We start from the raw sequence: 16,910 nt of genomic DNA, 5'->3' as shown, positions 1-16,910 counted from the left end.
TCCTTTTTTATTTTTGTTTTTCTTTTTTAGATTTTACATATAAGAGAAAATATACAATGCTTCTCTTTCTGAGTTTAACTGATTTCAAATAATGCTCATACAATGGTCTTCAGTTTCTTCCTTTTTCCTATAATGGGCATTTGTTAGTTCTTTGTGGTTGAATAATAAATAATCCAACTCTGTGTGTGTGTGAAGTATTTTCTTCTGTCCATTCTGTAGATGGGCACCTGGGCCAACTCTTTCTGGGTTATTGAGCTATTATAGTACAGCAATGAACATGTGCACAGAGACATCGTCATTGTAAACTGGCTTTGATTCTTTTGTGTATGTTCAGGAGCAACACAGCTGAATGAATCATATAGTAGATCTTTTTTTTCCTTTTCGAGATAGAATTTCTCTGTGTAGCTTTGGAGCCTGTCCCGGAACTCATTCTGTAGACAAGGCTGGCCTTGAACTCACAGAGATCTGTCTGCCTCTGCCTCCAGAGTGCTGGGTTTAAAGGTGTGCGCCACCACCACCCAGCTATTAGATGTATCTTCAGCTTTTGAGGAACCTTCATACTGACTTCCATAGTGGCTCCTCGAGTTTATATTCTTATCAGTAGTGTGTATATGTTCCTCTCTTCTTGAGTCTGTATTAGTGTTTATTATTTTCCCGGACAGGGACCTTTTAGGGTTTCCATTGAGTGGATGTACTAATTCTCGACTACTTCTAAGGCAGGAATCCTTAACCAGAAATGTTTGTGATTCTCAGTCCCAGGCAACATGTGAAGAAACCTGGGGACATTTTTATATTGTCATGACTCAAGGAGGACTGCTGCCAGCATCGAGAGGAAATGTGTGTGGGTAGCCCCACATAGCAAAGATCATCCAGCCCCGAGTTTTAATAACGCTGAAGTTTAGGGCTAGAGAACTCATCATGTACCCTAACACAGCACCACAGACAATGTTTTTCAGTTTTTCCCAGGTAGTGCTTATGAAAAAGGCAGGAAGGTAGCTTTTTGGTCCAAACACAAGTGGAGAAAGTGGCGGCTGTAGCATTATGCATATTGGCAATGAGATTGAAGATTCACTGTGGATGGCCATTAAGAGATCAGAAAATACTGTCTAAAGTTATTTCCCAGGGCACTATCTGAATTTCATTGCATCTTTGGGACCAGAGGCCAGTACCTAAAATTGGAAGTGCAGTGGGCGTTAGAGGGAGCCGTTATGGAAGGTGCAGCCTCCTTGAGAAGGAATGAGAGACATGCAGGCACAGCTGCATCGGCACAATGCAGAGACTGGGGTGGAGACTGGTGTGCAAGGGGGAGTGGATGCAAACGAGCTTATAGCAGTCAGCTTACTTCCTGATTTGCTGTGTGTTCCATGTTTCTGGCATTCCTTCCGGCTCGGATTCTGTCTTTACTGTTGTGTTTAGGCAATTATAAAATCTTAGCATTATCAGAATGAGATCATGCCTGAATTATTGGTGGGGAGGCACTCTGAAGCAAGGCAGAAAAAGAAACCAAGGTTGCCTTCATGCTTTAGTGATAACCATGAGCTCAGAGAGAAATTAGCGCGAGTGGGAAAGTGATGTGTCTGAGAAAGGCTATGTTACAAATTAGTTTTGTTTGTAGACAATGGCCCATGTGTTCCTCTGGGGTGTAATTCATTAGAATGTTTTGAGCATTTCACCATGATATGTTTATTTTCCTTTTTATAAATTGCAATCGTATCCTAGATGTTATATAATGTATATATAACTAAAAGATAAAAAGTTAAAAAAGGTAATGATAAAAAATATTTTCTTGATGCATCCTAAAAAATTGTGCTGCCCAATTTGATCACCAGTGTGGCTGCTCGTCTCTGAATGTAAATGGATAATGTATGTTGTCCTTATTAAGAACCCATCTTAAAAAACCCTAACAGAGGGAAAGACAAAGTGTATGGGAGGAGGGGGAGAGAGTCACAGAGCACACCCTGCTTATACTGCAAGGAGAAGGAGAGAGGATGGGAAGGTTTTCCTCCTTCGACCACCCTTCAGGAATGGTCAGGATTGAGCGTCATATTGCTTTGTCTAACAATTGTGATCACCTTCGCATACCAGGTGAGACAGAGGAGTCACTGTGACATAGCCCTGAGCTGACGCACTTTTTCTGACCCTTTTTCGTTTGTTTGTTTATTTATTTATTTTGTCACAAGCTTCCAGAGGTGTCTGTCACACCTGCTGCCAGACAGGAGGCACCAAAGCAGGAGCAGGAGTGCTTTGGCTTTGCACATAAACTTGTGTTGGTGCAAATGGCTTGGCTGTCTTTTCTGTGTTTCCAGCACCTATAAAGGTAAACTTCCAGATGACTTTTTGCAGACCTTGTGACCCAACCTAAGCTTCTTGGATGAGGACTAGAGAGGGTGTGGCTAGTTTCATGTCAACCTGACACAAGCTACAGTCATCTGAGAGAAGGAATCTCAACTGAGAAAATGTCTCCGTAAGATTGGGCTGTAGTCAATCCTGTAGGACATTTTCTTAATCAGTGTTTGATGGGCAAGGGTCCGATCCTTTGTAGGTGGAGGCATCCCTGGACAGGTGGTCCTGGCTTCTATCAGAAAGCAGGCTGAACAAACCAAGGAGAGTAAGTCAATGAGCAGCTCCCCTCCATGGCCTCTGCATCAGTTTCTGCTTCCTGGTTCCTGCCCTGTTTGAGTTCCTGCCCTGACTTCCCTCAGTGATGAACAGTGATGTGGAAGTGTAAGCCAAATCAACTCTTTTCTCCCCAAATTGCTTTGGCTATGATGTTTATCCCAGCAATAGAATCCTCACGAGGGCAGGGGGCGAGAGATTTGATCAAGGTCTGTGTTTCGTGCTAGTGAGGAGAGATAACACTGCTGTCTACATCCCTGGATTTTGGTGTGCTAACTGATCAGGTTGGAAACATATCTTTTAGGTCAAACAACGTACAAGAGTTAAACTCAGCTCAGAGCCAGTAAGAAGGTAAGCTTTTATTTTCTTTTAAATAATTGGATAGACGTGATTAAAAAGTGTGAACGTGTCAAAGACCCTGTTACCGCCTTCATTATGTACTTCCAAATTCATGTTGAGTCCCCACCTCCAGGACCTCAGGATGTTTGGAGAAAGGATCTTTGCAGAGATGTCAAAGTTCAAATTAAAGCTATCCTGATAGGCTGCAATCTGGCATGACTGGTACTCTCATAAGAGGACATTTTGGCCCTACAGAGACATCACGGATGTATACACCTAGAGGAAAATGCCCGTGAAGACAGTGAGGAGGTAGTCAGCCATCTGTAAGCCACAGAGAGATGCCTTAGTATGAAACCAACCCTGCCAGTGACTCAATCTTGGATGACCAGTGTGAGAAAACCAATTCTTGTTGATTAAACCACTGAGTCCCTGGTGTTCTGTTATGATGGGCAGACCTCTTCACTTCTTATAGTAATAAAGCCAACAGTTACTATCTATTTTCCAATGAATTTCTCAATTAATCCCCATAAAACCGTATGATGTAGGTATAATTCTTAGCTTCATTTTGCACACGAGTGAGCTGAGGCTAATAGCTGAGCTTGCCAGTGTTCCAATGCCAATGCTTTTAATTATACCAGGGAATGCTAGAGTACTGACCAGGACTGGTACCCAGCAGAGTTCAGAAGAGACAGAAGGTGCCAAGGGTCCCTTCTCATCTTATAGAAAGCACAGGAGAGAAGAAAAGGGAGTCAGAGTGTACGGAGCTAGTGGCAGGGACAAACTGCTGCTTTCAGTGTCTGGCCCTACCATTTCTCTCCCTAAGGCAGCCTGTTTGGTCTTCTTCCTGGAATAGGCAGGGGCTGTCTCAGGCAGTGATTTCTGCACAGTCCAGTCTGTTACGTCAGAGTTACTATATACATATAAAAGAATCTATATAAAGGTATAAATGTCTCAGTAAAGTTGAGAAATTTACTAGGGGAAGGGACAATGGCATTTTATAGATGCTCCTCAGGGAGCCAGCTGAAGGGAGACCTGCCTTGTCATGTTTTGCATAGCCCTGTCTTTCCTTCCTTTTATCCAGTCAGCCTGCCTATCTCACCCCTGCTGTAAACCCTCTCATTCATCTTCCCTGTGTTCCCACTATCCTGCCTCACCCCTGCTGTAAACCCTCTCATTCATCTTCCCTGTGTTCCCACTATCCTGCCTCACCCCTGCTGTAAACCCTCTCATTCATCTTCCCTGTGTTCCCACTATCCTGCCTCACCCCTGCTGTAAACCCTCTCATTCATCTTCCCTATGTTCCCACTATCCTGCCTCACCCCTGCTGTAAACCCTCTCATTCATCTTCCCTGTGTTCCCACTATCCTGCCTCACCCCTGCTGTAAACCCTCTCATTCATCTTCCCTGTGTTCCCACTATCCTGCCTCACCCCTGCTGTAAACCCTCTCATTCATCTTCCCTGTGTTCCCACTATCCTGCCTCACCCCTGCTGTAAACCCTCTCATTCATCTTCCCTGTGTTCCCACTATCCTGCCTCACCCCTGCTGTAAACCCTCTCATTCATCTTCCCTGTGTTCCCACTATCCTGCCTCACCCCTGCTGTAAACCCTCTCATTCATCTTCCCTGTGTTCCCACTATCCTGCCTCACCCCTGCTGTAAACCCTCTCATTCATCTTCCCTGTGTTCCCACTATCCTGCCTCACCCCTGCTGTAAACCCTCTCATTCATCTTCCCTGTGTTCCCACTATCCTGCCTCACCCCTGCTGTAAACCCTCTCATTCATCTTCCCTGTGTTCCCACTATCCTGCCTCACCCCTGCTGTAAACCCTCTCATTCATCTTCCCTGTGTTCCCACTATCCTGCCTCACCCCTGCTGTAAACCCTCTCATTCATCTTCCCTGTGTTCCCACTATCCTGCCTCACCCCTGCTGTAAACCCTCTCATTCATCTTCCCTGTGTTCCCACTATCCTGCCTCACCCCTGCTGTAAACCCTCTCATTCATCTTCCCTGTGTTCCCACTATCCTGCCTCACCCCTGCTGTAAACCCTCTCATTCATCTTCCCTGTGTTCCCACTATCCTGCCTCACCCCTGCTGTAAACCCTCTCATTCATCTTCCCTGTGTTCCCACTATCCTGCCTCACCCCTGCTGTAAACCCTCTCATTCATCTTCCCTGTGTTCCCACTATCCTGCCTCACCCCTGCTGTAAACCCTCTCATTCATCTTCCCTGTGTTCCCACTATCCTGCCTCACCCTTGCTGTAAACCCTCTCATTCTTCTTTCCTGTGTTCCTAACCTTCCTGCCTCATCCCTGCTGAAAACGCTTCTCATGCATTTTTCCTGTGTTCCCAACCATCCTGCCTCACCCTTGCTGTAAACCCTCTCATTCTTCTTCCCTGTGTTTTCAACCTTCCTGCCTCACCCCTGTCGTAAATCGTCTTAAGAATGATCTCATGTTCCCAAGCTTCTTGGTTTAGCCATATAATTTAACCCTAACTTTTCCATATGCAGCTTCCTATCCTCTGGGATTAGAGGGAATCCAGACTTGATGTTGCTCCACACTGACTCTCTGTCCTTACAGGAAGCAGAAGAGGACAGCAGGGGGAAGCTGATTCAGTGCCCAAGTGTAAGCCCACTGCCTTAGCCCTGCCAACTCTCTCCTCTTGAATCTTTAGTCATTTCCAGAAACATTTTTAGCCTCTACTCTGTACTAGGGAGGAGGCTGTGGGCTGGCCTGGCAGTGAACCCAGAGACAAGGCTGCCTGCTTGTGGGCTTTTTGGTCTAGGGGCAGTTTTCGTTTTGAGATGCTTCAAATCCCAGACTCTTCTTTCCTCAAATGAGGGAGGCCTAGGCAGCAGGCTGCTCCACTTGTCTTCCTTTATTTCCATTTTCTGACACCATCTTCACCTGTGGCAGGGGATGGCTCTTCTCAATGGTGACAAATTTGTGTGTTGGCTCTTTGTGAAGCTCCCTAATTCGTTCTTTATAGATTTCCATTGGCAACTAAATTTTGGTTTTCAGTTAAAATTGGGCAGTCAGCAGAAATGCCTTGGAATCTTCTTTCCTCTTGGAGCCCAATGCTCCACACTGTCTCTTGCTGACGTCCATGTCCACTAAGGAAGTGAGCAGCACTGTTTGCCTCGCAGTGACGCACCAGCAAGTGGTTACCATGAAATGAGACCGCAACACTGTCCCTGTCGTCATGAACCCCCCCCCCCCCCGGGGACATCTCCTAAGCAACCTGGCAGGAGCTCCCTAAATAGGTTCTATGTTCTCTGTGCCACTGGAGTTTTTAGTAATAAATTTATTTTTGTGTGTGGCTTGATATCAAAAGCTTTATGTGGCTGCACAAGTTTAGGGAAGCAGCTATAGTATACCTCTGTCCAGAGAGACAGAAAAAGCTAGAAGGCGGCTGGAGGAGGGATGAAGTGGGGGGGATGGCACAGCACATGAGTCTGAGACATCGGAGAGGTGAAGAAATGTGTGGAAAGAGGCAGAGATAATGACACACAGGGGAAAACAGAGGCAGAGGGACACAGAGAGAAGACGTTTGCACAGAAAACAGTGTCTCACACAGGACTAAAATATCTGGGGAACAACAGCATGGGCTGTGACTCTGTGCGTCAGCTGTTTCTTCGCTCCTTCCCGTTCTCATTCACAGTGGGGGAATATTAAAAGAGGCTGAGCTACTTAGAGTGGGAGTCACAGATTTTGGAGACTCAAGCCTCCAAATTCTGTATTTTTCCAGAGGACACGCTTTTCTCCTAGTGTGTGAAAGATGGCTTGGCAATTTTATGTGAGGTGAAGTGAAGGAAGGAGAGGCACAAAAGAAGCTTTAGATCAAGGACATCTGAAGTCCTTTGCCCTCTACATAGGTGATTTGAGAAGCCCAGGTAGGTCACCCAGCAGTGGACATCCCTTACTTTCTGCGTGCCTGCCTGCCCTATCCCCAGTCCCCTTGCCCCTCCTCATTGCCCTGTCCCAGCCCCTGACTTGGACGGAGACCCTCCAACTCAATCAGAGGCCATGCAGACCACAAAAACTCTGGGTAGGCCACTTGTCCTGGCACCTTCCCACTTTCATGATCTCTCACCCCATCCCCAGTCTCCCTACCCCTCCTTATTGCTGAGTTCCAACCCCAACTCAGATGAAGACCCCTGGTGGACCATAGGCCACCTGAGCCATCAAAAGTCCAACCCTCAACTTTGGTGGAGTTCCTCTGTTCAACCGTAGGCTACACCTGCCAAAAGTAGAAACAGAAACCAAGGAACAAAACACCCATGAAAGACAAATTCAAAGACAAAATCAAAGATAAACACAAATTCAGAAGTCGGCATTTCAACCTATAATCACCCCAAACCCAGATGCCTAGACACCAGCATAAGAACACAATCAATAGTAGCCAAGGCAGGATGTCACTGTCAGAGCCCAGCTAACAGCTGCAGCAAACCCTGATTTTCAGCACAGCTGAAGTACAAAAAAACAACCTTTAAAAAGGTTCTTAAAGAGGAAATGAAAAAAAAATCCCTTAAAGAAATCAAGGAAATTGAGCATGATCTTAAGTGACTTTTGGCCATTTGAACTTCTTCTGTTGAAAAGTCTCTGTTCAGCTCAGTGCCCCATTTTATAATTGGATTGATTAACCTTTTACGGTCTAATTTCTTGAGTTCTTTGTATATTTTGGATATCAGACCTTTGTCAGTTGCGGGGTTGGTGAAGATCTTCTCCCAGTCAGTGGGTTGCCTTTCTGTCTTAGTGACAGTGTCCTTTGCTTTACAGAAGCTTCTCAGTCTCAGGAGGTCCCATTTATTCAATGATGTTCTTAGTGTTTGTGCTGCTGGGGTTGTACGTAGGAAGTGTTCTCCTGTGCCCATGTGTTGAGGCCAGCTGGCCGGGGACTGAAAAAGCATGGGACAAAACCGGTCTTGCTGAACATAATGGACAATGAGGACTACTGAGAACTGAAGAACAATGGCAATGGGTTCTTGATCCTATTGCATGTAATGGCTTTGTGGGAGCCCAGGTAGTTTGGATGCTCACCTTAATAGACCTGGATGGAGGTGGGTGGTCCTTGGACCTCCCACAGGGCAGAGAAACCTGCTTACTCTTTGGGCTGAGGAGGAAGGAAGACTTGATTGGGGGAGGGGGAGGGAATGGGAGGTGGTGGCGGGGAAGAGGCAGAAATCTTTAATAATTAAATTAATTAATTAATAAAAAAATAAAATAAAAAAATAAAAATTAAAAAAAAATTAAAAAAAAATAAAATAAAATGTGAAAAAAAAAAGAAATCAAGGAAAAGATAAACAAAAGTTGAAAGAAATTAATAAGTCTCTCAAGGAAAGCTAAGAAACAAACACAGAGTTGAAGGAAACAAATAAAACTGTTTAAGACCTGAAAATGGAAATATAAACAATAGAGAAAACACAAACTGAGGACATTCTGAAAATGGAAATTCTAGGTAAGTGAACAGGATCTACAAATGCAAGCATCACCAACAGAATGTGAGAGATGGAGGAAAGACTCTCAGATATTCATTGAAGATACGATAGAAGGAATGGATACATTGGTAAAGAAAATGCTAAATCTAAGATATTCCTGACACAAAACATCCAGAAAAGACCAAACCTAAGAATAATAGGAATAGAAGAGGAGAAGATTCCTAGTTATAGAAGGAATTTTTCCCAATTGAAAGAAGGATATGCCAATAAATGTACAAGAAGCTTATAGAATACCAAATAGATTGGACCAGAAAAGAAAGTCCCCTTGCCACATAATAATCAATACATTAAACATACAGAACAAAGAAAGAATATGAAAACCTGCAAGAAAAAAGAACAAGTAACATATAAAGGCAATCCTGTTAGAATTTCATCTGACATCTCAATGAAGTTTCTAAAAGCCAGAAGAGCCTGGACAGATGTGCTTCAGACTCTAAGAAACCAAAGCTACCAGCCCAGACTACTATGCCCAACAAAATTTCAATCATATAGTTGCAGAACAAGATATTCCATACTAAAGTCAAGTTTAAACAATATCTATCCAGACCTACAGAATGTATTTAACTTCAACCCAAAGAGGTTAGCTATGCTCATTAAAACACAGTAAATGAATAATCTCACACCATCAAAACCAAAAGAAGGGAAACACATACTCACACACCACACACATACTCATACACACACCACCACCACCAAAACAACTGGAATTAACAATGATTGTCTATTGGTATCTCTCACTATTAATGTATTCAATTCCCCAGTAAAAAGACACAGACTAATAGAATGGATGTGAAAACAGGATCCAATCTGCTTCACCCAAAAAACACACCTCAACATCAAAAATAGACATTACCTCAAAGTAAAGGATTGGAAAGAGAGCTTCCAAGCAAATGGACCTAAGAAGCAAGCTGGTGTAGCCATTCTAATATTTATCAAAATAGACTTCCAACCAAAATTAATCAGAAAAGGTGGGGAAGGACTTTTCATATTCATCAAAGGAGAAAAATCCACCAAGATAACATTTCAGTTCTTAACATCTGTGTTTTGAATGTAAGAGCACCCATGTTTGTAAAAGTAACATTACTAAAGCTTAAACTACACATCAACCCTCACACATCGACAGCAGGGGACTTCAGTACCCCACTATCACCAATGGACAGGTTATTCAGGCAAAATTAAGCAGAGAAATACTGAGCTAATAGATGCTATAAACCAATGAACTTAACTTATATTTACAGAACATTTCATCCAAAAACAAAAGAATATAACTTCTTCTCTGCACCTTGCAGAACTTACTTCAAAGTGATCACAAAGCAAGTCTCAACAGATACAAGAAAACTGAAACAATCCCCCCTGTATCCTATGAGACCACTGTAGATTAAAGTTGGATCTCAACTACTAAATCAAGACAGAAATAAATAAAGAAATTAAAGACTTCCTAGAATTCAGTGAAGATGGATGTACAATGTACCCAGACTTATGGGACACAAGAGTGCTGAGAGTTAAGAGGGAAATTCATTGCACTAAGTGCCTACATGAAAGTTTGGAGAGATCTCATACTAGCACCTTAACCTCACACCTGAAAACTCCAGAACAAAAAAAAGCAAACACAGCCAAGAGAAGGAGAGGACAGGAAATAATCAAACTGAGGGCTGAAATCAATAAAATAAAAATAAAGAATCAATGAAAAAAAGTTGGTTTTTTTTTTGAGAACACCACAAGATGGACAAACCCTTATCCAAACTAGTTAAAAGAGCAAGGGAATATCAGAAGATGGAACAATTTCCCATTCTCATGGATCAGTAGAATTAACATAGTAAAAATTCCCACATAATTCTTTATAGACCTTGAAAAGAAAATTCTCAATTTCATATGGAAAAACAAAACAAAATCCAAAAAAAAAAAAAAACCCAAACCCAGGATATCTAAAACAATCCTGAACAATAAAAGAATTTCCAGAGGATATCACCATCTCTTATCTCAAGCTGTACTACAGAGGTATAGTAATAAAAACAACACAGTATTGGCATAAAAATAAACATGTTGATCAATGGATTGATGTAGTGGCATCTCATTTATATTTTAATAAATAAAGCTTTTCTGAGAATCAGAAAAGGATAACAGCCACACTGGCCAGCCTTACAGATCAAGCAGCAATGACACACACCTTTAATCCCAGTAGCCACACAATTTGCTATAGAAACCAGGCGGTAGTGGTGCATGCCCTTAATCCCAGAACTAGAGAGGATTATAAAATGTGAGGAGACAGCTCTCACTCTCAATCTCTTTCTGAGGTTTCCTGGAGGCAGGATCACCATTTTTGAACTGAGGTTGAGATAAGAGCCAGTGACTGACTCCTGTGCTTTTCTGGTCTTAAGGTTGAACCCCAATTTCTGGGCCTGAGTTTTGTTAATAGTGTTTCAGATTGGAATTGAAGACCCAGAAATAAAAATACACAATTATGGACACCTGATTTTTGATAAAGAAGCCAAAAAGACACAATGGAAAAAGAGCATCTTCAAAATTGTGCTGGACTATCTAGATGTCTGTATGTAGAAGAATGCAAATAGGCTCACATTCATCATCCTGCACAAAACTCAAGGCCAAGTGGACCAAAGACCTTGGCATTAAACTAGACACACTGAATCTGATAGAAGAGGTGATGGAGGTGGGTCTTGTATCTATCTGTTGCTTTCATTGGTTAACTAATAAAGAAACTGCCTAAGCCCATTTGATAGACCAACCCTTAGGTGGGTGGAGTAAACAGAACAGAATGCTGGGAGAAAGAAGCCGAGTCAGTGAGTCGCCATGATTCTCCCACTCCAGACAGACGCAGGTTAAGATCTTCCCTGGTAAGCCAGCTCGTGGTACTACACAGAATATTAGAAATGGGTTAGATCAATATGTAAGAGCTAGCCAATAAGAGGCTGGAACTAATGGGCCAGGCAGTGATTAAAAGAATACAGTTTCCATGTAATTATTTCTGGTAAAGCCATGCGGTCAGCCGGGTGCCGGGGATGCAGCCCCGCCGCTCTTATTACAACAGAGTGGCACCCAACGTGCTAATGAACTCCACGTAAAACCTAAGAGGGCTTAAAAAGGAGAGAGAGAGAATTTAAGACAGTTTTTTGCTGTTTGTGGGTTGCGTGCTGCAAAGAAATTGTCCTGACTCAGCAGCAGGAATAAAACTGGCTGTTTTAAAATGCCAGCTTTCTGCACTGTGCCGCCTTTGCTATCTCTGGCTCCTGCGGGAGAAAGAGTCTTTAAATGGAGCATTTGGAGTAAAGTGCTATGGCTTGCTTGATGGCAATGTGGACTGCTGTGTGCCTGGAACTGTGTGTGGCTCAGGGGCACCAAATGGCTCTGAGGCAGGAGCGGCTCAGCTCCGCCATGCTGAACTGTGCTGGTCTCAGGCAGGAACTACCGTAATTACCATAATAACAGGGCAGTTAAGGTTTAGACTGAGTAGGACATAGGTGGTACCATATTATCTGTACATGGTGCAACTTAAGTTTTTAATAAGTACTTTAAATATTCCCAAATATTGTTTATAAATGTTCTTTTACATTTAAAGGGGAATATGGTATAGATATGAATAATTTGCATTGGTGTGGATTTTAAGGTTAATTTTGTTGTATGTATATGTATTTCTGATATTAAGGTATTGTGATTGTGTAGTTCATTTAAAAATGTAATGTATAATTAGGAAATATAGGTTGCTAATGGATAATCATCAATAATAGTCAACCTTGTAGTTAGATTTTCTAGATATATAGAGATATATTTCAGTTAAATAGGCATTCTTCATATCTTTCAAAGACTACAGAATATGGCATTTTAAATGTTTTAATAATTTAGGGTTTTTCATGGCAATGAGACATGTCTGCTCCTGGCAGCACTAATCTACTTCAAGAGGAAGATGGGCATCAAAGAGGCTCCTTAAGGAGTTTGATAGCCATTTGGACAAGAAACTGCTCTTGCATGGACTGATGCGTAAACGACACAGAGAACCCGCAGAGAGAGGACTGCTGAACTTGCCTAAAGGCGAGATGTTCTTTCGGGGGTTCCTGATTCATAAAAGAGTCTGAGAGACATTCTGCAGGACACAGCAGAAAGTGACTGAACTGTCTTTGAAATTTCCTGTTTCATGGAAAAGTCTGCTGGATACTATGGGCCTGAAGGCCAAAGATGGATGCCCCAGTGGTACAGAGGAACTTTGCGTGGCTGTACAGGCAGCAAGATGTCTCTGTCATTTCTAAAATTTTAGAAGTTACTTACTTCTTGTTTACTTAGTTAGTATTATATCCTTCTGGAGTCTTTGATGGAGTTGAAGAATGGTTAATTATAGTTATAGTTTTCCTTAGTTATGATAAAGGATAAAATAGATATAAATATTGTAACTGTAATTCTTGCTTGATAATTGTTTTGTTATATGTAATTTTACTATGTCAAAGTGAACGCCTTTCTTTTTTGTTTAAACAGAAAAAGGGGAAATGATGGAGGTGGGTCTTGTATCTATCTATTGCTTTCATTGGTTAACTAATAAAGAAACTGCCTAAGCCTATTTGATAGGCCAACCCTTAGGTGGGTGGAGCAAACAGAACAGAATGCTGGGAGAAAGAAGCCGAGTCAGTGAGTCGCCATGATTCTCCCACTCCAGACAGACGCAGGTTAAGATCTTCCCTGGTAAGCCAGCTCGTGGTACTACACAGAATATTAGAAATGGGTTAGATCAATATGTAAGAGCTAGCCAATAAGAGGCTGGAACTAATGGGCCAGGCAGTGATTAAAAGAATACAGTTTCCATGTAATTTTTTCTGGTAAAGCCATGCGGTCAGCCGGGTGCCGGGGATGCAGCCCCGCCGCTCTTATTACAACAAAGAGGAAACAGAGAATAGCCTTAAATATATTGGCACAGGAGACAACTTTATAAACAGAACACCAATAGTGCAACAATATTGACAATAATGGGACCTCATAAAACTGAAAATCTTTGGTAAGACAAAGGACAATGTCAATAGGACAATACGGCAGTGTACAGTATGGAAAAAGATCTTCAGCAACTCTACATCAGGTAAAGGCATCCAAAATACACAAAGAACTTGAAAACTAGACATCAACAAACCAAATAATCCAATTTAAAAAATGGGTCACAGATCTAAACAAAATTCTCAACAGAAGAATCTCAAAAGGCTGAGAAACACTTAAAGAAATGCTCAACATCCTTAGCCATCAGGGAAATGCAAATGAAAACTACTTTGTTATACAATCTTACACCAATCAGAAAGGATAAGTTCAATAACACAGACGACAGTTCATGCTGGAGAGGATGTAGAGCAACAGGAACACTCTCTCACTGCTGGTGGGAGTGCAAATTTGTACAGCCATTATGGAAATTAATATAGGGTTCCTCAGGAAGTTGAGAATCAATCTACTTCAAGACCCAACTGTACCACTCTTGGGCATATACCCAAAGGATGCTCCATCCTACCACAAGGACACTTGCTCAACTGCATTCATAGCAGCTTTATTCATAATAACCAGAACCTGGAAATAACCTAGATGTCTCTCAACTGGAGAATGGATAAAGAAAATTTACACAATGGAGTACTCAACTGTTAAAAAAAAATGACATGATGAAGTTTCCAGACAAATGGATAGAACTAGAAAAAAATTATTCTGAGCAAGGCAACCCAGACCCAGACAGACAAATAGGATATGTGCTCCTGTGTAAGTGAATATATCGCTGCTAAGTAAAGGGGAATCATGCTACATCCCCAGTCCCAGAGAGGCTAAGGAGGCTTGTTAAGGAGGGTTCAAAGGGACACACATGGATCTCCCTGGGAAGGTGAAATAGAAGAGATTTTGCAGTAGACTGGGGGCAGGAAGCAAGAGGGATCAGGTCGGTGAGGGAGGGATAGAGGGAGTGAGTTTGGAGAAAAACTGGAATTGGGGGGCATTTGGGGAATGACGTGGAAACAGTGCTGTGGAAACTTCCTAGAACCCATGAGGGAGACTCCTGTGAGGACTTCTAAGAGCTGAGGATACAGAGCCTATACCTTCCATCTTCTGTAACTAGGCAACTTCCAGTGGCAGGACTGGGACATCAAACAGCCACAAACCTTTGACCTACAACTTGTCCTGCCTGCTGGGACAGTGGTGGCACAGAGCTTGTGGGAGTAGCCAAACAGTGACTAACTTGAGGCTCATGCTACCAGAGGGAGCTCACCCCTGACACTGCCTAGATTGTCAGGAACCAGAAGCTGGATACCCCAGAGACCTAGGGTAGAACCAAACAGGCAAGTAGTATTTGAGCTGTGGTTGTTGTCATCATCACTGAGGACAGTACAAATTTATACTTCTCCAACACATGCTACACACACACAAACATGCGCATACACAAACACATGCACACACAAACACACTTGCACACACATTTACATTTTTCTTGGTATATATTCATTGTACATAGACCTGGATTTCATAAGGGCATTCTTGTAAGGATATATACACCTTACACTTATTCCCTCTTATGTTATATATACATATATGATTTTATGAACCTACATAATATCAAGGGTCCACAAATGAGATAAAAATGTGTGATCCCCGCCTCCTCTCTGATAGTAATTTCGCCTGAGCATGATGTTAAAGGCTCCTCATGTTCTCCCTTTATGTCTCAGAGGTACCTTGCATTATTTATCTTGCATTCTACAAACACAGCCTGAAGCCAGCTCCAAGGTCAGGGTAACTTGTTCAAGAACTAACAAAGTGCTGAGTCAAGTTCGCACTCCCCTGACTGCAAAGTCAAGGTAGACTCCAGGAAAGACACACGTTACTCTTCTCTGTAGATTGACTTGTAGCTTACTGTTGGCTTTTGTTATAATTTAAGAAGCAATTTTTCTTCTTCACTGACACATCTTCCATTGACATTTCGTTTTTGCCAACTTGTTTGTGTCATTTGTGGTCACAATGCTCTCTCAGCATCTCTGCCAAGTAGCTAATGGGGTATACATTTGGACAAGTGCACCCATGGATCTGATGTTAGATTTCCTGTCGTGCAGTGGTAACACCCATTGCTCTGGGGGTTCAAGTCTCTAAACTATCAGAAGTGTATGCATAGCTATTGAAGTTTCATTTAATTGACATCAACACACAGCTCCTGCTACACTGAAGAAAGTTTACTGAGCCAGGGAACAAAAGGCTTCACCGGAGAAGTCTCTCTGCATTCATTATTAAGATGTTTTCCGGTGCTTTTCAATAACAAAGGACAACTTGAGTCAGCTTGAGCAAGAAGCAATTTGTTGGAAGGCTACAAGGACATCTAAGAGAACCTAGGGAATGAGCCAGATCTAAACAAATGAAATCAAAGTTTAAAATGGGCTGCTCCAGGGACCCAAGAGGAAGGAGTTTATGATTTATTCATTTTGGGTTCTGCAATGCAATCCCTGCAGCTGGGTTTGGCAGGCTTCCTCTCCAGAAGAGTTGCTATCTGCATCTCACCCCCACCCCACTCATTGCTAGAGTTTACCTTACACCTGTTTAACAGAAACAGCTATTATGTTTTGTTATTTTGTAAATCAGATATTAATACCTCTGACATTTAAAACCCAAGTTTTGTCATAGGAGTATTTCCAGCAGGGACTTCTTAGGTGCTACAAACTAAGGTTGGATTGTCTACCTATCTGACTGTCTGTCTGTCTGTCTGTCTCTATCTATCTATCTATCTATCTATCTATCTATCTATCTATCTATCTATCTATCTATCTATCATCTATCATCTATCTATCTGTCTGTCTGTCTGTCTGTCTGTCTGTCTGTCTATCTATCTATCTATCTATCTATCTATCTATCTATCTATCTACCTACCTACCTACCTACCTACCTACCTACCTACCTATCTGGAGAAATGATGTAACAATACATCCTAACAATAGACTGTACTTATACCAATTTATAAAACGTCATGTTTAATAATATAAACTTTGAATTGGACTTAGTGAAGTTGTGGTCTTGTTATATTGTTTCTCCCCCTCCCTCTCCCCTTCCCCTTCTTTTCTTCCCTCCCTCTGTTCCTTCCTTCTCACGATTCTCTGTGTATGGTAGTACCTAGGCTCTTCCCTCCCTCTGTTTCTTCCTTCCCATGATGCTCTGTACAGAAGTGGTACCGGGACTTACGCACACTGAGTTTTACTGCCGAGTCAAATTCCCAGCTCACTGGACAATTTTCTTATTTTGTAAGCTTGAAAGTTTTATAGACTTCCTGAAATTTAGATTTCTTTTCTACAGAATAAAACAACAATTAAACAAAAGAAGGTTTGTAGTGATGACTCAGGGAATCCATAAGGCCTACACCATGGACAGCAATTCTTTGCCCTGTCTGCCTGTTGATCACTATTTATGGATACTTGATACTCCACACAATTGACTTACCTTGATGGCTTCCTTGGTTCTT

The sequence above is a fragment of the Chionomys nivalis genome, chromosome 7, assembly GCF_950005125.1.
Source record: "Chionomys nivalis chromosome 7, mChiNiv1.1, whole genome shotgun sequence".
NCBI lineage: Eukaryota > Metazoa > Chordata > Mammalia > Rodentia > Cricetidae > Chionomys > Chionomys nivalis.
The sequence above is the reverse complement of the archived record's forward strand: the minus strand, read 5'-3'. Positions refer to the sequence as shown.